We start from the raw sequence: 3,726 nt of genomic DNA, 5'->3' as shown, positions 1-3,726 counted from the left end.
GGGTCCCCGCGACTGTTAACTACTTCACAGAATAGCATCGTTCGCGTGTAAACGCTGACAATAGCTGTTCTGGCTTACCTCACCGACCAAGCGACCAGATGCATTGACCCTGGCTGCACAGCATAATTGGTTATCCACCAGCTTCTTCACCAGCGTATGATGATAAGGTGAAAGAAGCATGGCGGAAGAAGCATTACTGCGAAATAGGAAATCGTTCAGTAGCGGTTCGATTTGTTGAACCTCTTGTACTGACCCGAGAAGGAAAGGAAGGTGTACCAGGAAGAGGTTTCCGTGTTCTTATGTCTCAAGGTAGTTTGGGCGTCATGGCGCAAACCAGTGAAACATTCAAGTTTACTGATTGTAGACTGCGGCGCAATGGTTGGCTGGAAGAAACTAGCAAAACCAAAAGCCGCAGACCGGCGGGGCCAGTTCCCGACCCTGGCGCCAATACTGTTGGCTACCAGAAATATTGGTTCACCTTGAGATTATTATGATCGTATGCGAGCGGCCAGTCCCCGGTCGGTGCATATACATGGCAGGGATGGAATGGCAAGGAACGGCGCGCTATCAGCGCTAGGTCGCGTCGGTTGGCGAACGCGTTCATCAGTCCGAAAGGCCGGGCGTTGCTGAGTTTTTGTCGAAGCTGCGAAGAAGCAAACGTGAAGATGGCGCAAGATGGCGTGACTGTAAGCTGTCTACCGCCTGTGCTTCAGATCCCAAAAATGGGGGCCTAAAATTAGTAGACTACCCCATGGAGGGCAGGACGGCCTCAAAGGCTGGATTTGAAATGCAAATGCACCTTACACCATCCACCCATCTATCATATTCTTCATCTTAAAATAGTCCACCCCAAAAACGAGGCGGCGGCGGCAGCGGCGACCATTGCCGTATGCCGCGATGTGCAATCAAAACCAATAAAACCGGTGGCCACAAGTGTGAAATCGTTTTGTGTTTATCGGATGGCGTTTCTGTTTCATTTTCCTTCGATTTTGGTTGACAAAATTATGTTAATCCAGCAGCCGGGCGAGAAGATAAAGAGGTAGAACAGCCGTCGTCTGCTTGTGTGTGTGGTGATAGTATAAATCATTTTTTATCATTCGATGGCTGGGTGATCCGGCATTACGGTGGCGGCCTTTTCTTTTCGGCGCGGCGCGAGGGCTCGCGCGCGGATCCGGTGGGGGCCATAAATAATTTATCGATGGTCTGTCGGTATGTCGGTGAGCTACGGGTTGGCGCGTCTGCCTGTTCGTTCGTCCGTTTGTCCGTTCATCCGGCCATCCGTGTGTGTTTGTGTATGTTTACTGCAAGAAGGAAGAGAGGGTGATGCCGTCATGTGTGTCTCTTCATGTGGAACACGATGGCCAAGGTTCAAGGTTCACGATGGGAAAGAGATTGAGGCGAATGGGAGGTGATTAGTGGTTAAGGAAGTATGGCGGCCGATGAGCCACCTACCAAGACATTTTTATTAGAATTGGATCACTAACCTTTATCTAGAGTGATAATTGAAGACATTTTCTTGCCTCAACAGTCTCTGGCAACACTAATCGATACAAACTCAAAAGGGCGCAAGGCATGAGCTTTCATGCTGCAGTCGGAGCTTTCCATGTTGTGTGCAAGACACGGACGATATTGTTTGCAAGCCGCCACTAAAGTGCGTGCGTGCTTTTTCAACTGTATTTATGAGGCTTGCACGCAGAGTCTAACATTTTTTTAGTAACAAGATTATTACAGTAAACTAATCCCCGGTCAGCTGATACCGTTCTGCTCCTGGTTGGTCTCTGCTCCTAGTGGACCTACACAGAACTCACTGGTCCCCCATACCAAGTGGCTAAATTGGCTGTCTATCAGTGAAAACCGATTCGAGCACCGCATCGTGCACAGCAAACAGCAGTATTTCATCGGTGTTTTGCGTGTTTCGCCCTTCATAATGCTATTGTAAAAAACGGACGCAAGCCACAAGAGAGGCCTTCGCTATACCAGCGATGGTTACGCGCTGCTTTCTTCACAGGTGAAGAGGAATATCACAATTCAAGTGGCGCTGCGTGATGCTATCATCGTCGATGCTCCATACCACTGGAAGCAATGGAGAAGTGGCCGCAACCGCGTTCACGATTTCGCTCAGTAGGAGAACCAAAAAAAACCGATTCTGTCTTGATCGCGACCAGAACCTGGAGAAACCGGGCAAATATTAAACACGTAAGCTCCATAAAATAGATTTATGTAGCAGAAGGTTGGAATAAATGAACTTTACAACATTATTAAGATGATTGGCTACCAGTTGCTATCGACGCCTTTGGCCGGCTGCTTTGCGTCTGGAATGCGTCTGGACATTTTTAAGTTGACCTCTTTTGTAGCAGACCGTCTACATTACCACTAAGTAACCGTTCTGCGGTCACCTTTTGTCACACTCTCTACGGAGAGGGGGAACAGTACAATCAAACCAAATATACGCATTGCAGATGCAACAGAACAAACAGCCACCGCCAACGACAGAGCTCTGGAAACCGCAGTGTTTCACTGGAACGCGCTCACAAAGTGCCAGACAAAATTGCTGTTACAGCAGTCTTGCCAAACTTCCGCTTCCGACTGTAGCTCGACGAGTTCGACGGGTATGTCCCATTCCCGCCTTCCACTCCCTGCTCTCAAAATGTCAATGGACGGTGGTTGGTCGGTGGTTTTTGAATTGCGCTACATGGTTTCTTCTTCGAAGCAATGCTCAACTTGTCTCCCAGTGGAGGCATTAGATTTGAATTTTCGAAGGAAACGAGTAAGCCATGAATCTGCACAACACCTTCGATACGCTTCGTCGCCTTCGCGATTCGATTGAATCTGGAAACGGAGCGGAAAGCAAGTGGGACGTATCGATGAGACTTTTGGCTTCCTTTTGAGCAGACAAAACACATTTTCCGGAAGCGGAACTCATATTCAGCGGTCGCAAGGTTGAATGAACGTTGATAACGTCTCAATAGGAAATGTATGATAATGATCTTAGCAATATTGTGGCTCGTATCTTACGCTTGATACTTATTTATAAGAAGGCAGATTCAAATGCATAACTCATGTTGCTCATGTGTAGATGTAACAAACGTTCTGAATAAATGTAGAATAGTTTTTGCTTCGCATTTACTCTCGTTTTTACTGAATAGATCCAATTGTTATTATTTGATTGATGATTTCTATGCTCGAGATCATGAGCTTGTTTTGTTGTGCGGTTTTCGTTCTGTTTACAGGTCGTGTCACGATGTCTTCTTCCGTATATCCGTTTCCCGATTTTCCACCACATTTCACCAACAGCCTTCGAAAGCGATTGAGCACTTCCTGCCAGAGCGGTTTCCGTTAGTGTCACCGACAACAGGCAAACTTGCTCGAAACTTGCTATTTGTGTGCCTAACAAAAGGACCTTATCAAATGTTGCTTCTTCGCGCCACTTGCTTGCTTCCGACACACTTTTCCAGTTCCTGACAATCTTGACCGAAATTGTCACCACAACAGGGACTAAACTATTGGCTCTACCTAGCACGGCCAACCGAAAACTTTATCCATTTTTCACGTTTTTTTTCTTTCTCTCTCGGAAAAACTTGTCTACAGGCGTCTCATTTGGTCATTCTTTTTCTCTCGGCTACTTCATCACGTCGGGAATAATGGGTGAGAAAAAAGAATGAATCGATACGTGGAATCCGTGGTTTCATGTGGTGAAAAGAGGCTTTATGCCTTCGAGTAGTAAAA

Source organism: Anopheles darlingi, chromosome 3 (assembly GCF_943734745.1).
Source record: "Anopheles darlingi chromosome 3, idAnoDarlMG_H_01, whole genome shotgun sequence".
Classification (NCBI taxonomy): Eukaryota; Metazoa; Arthropoda; class Insecta; order Diptera; family Culicidae; genus Anopheles; species Anopheles darlingi.
Note: the sequence above shows the minus strand (reverse complement) of the source record.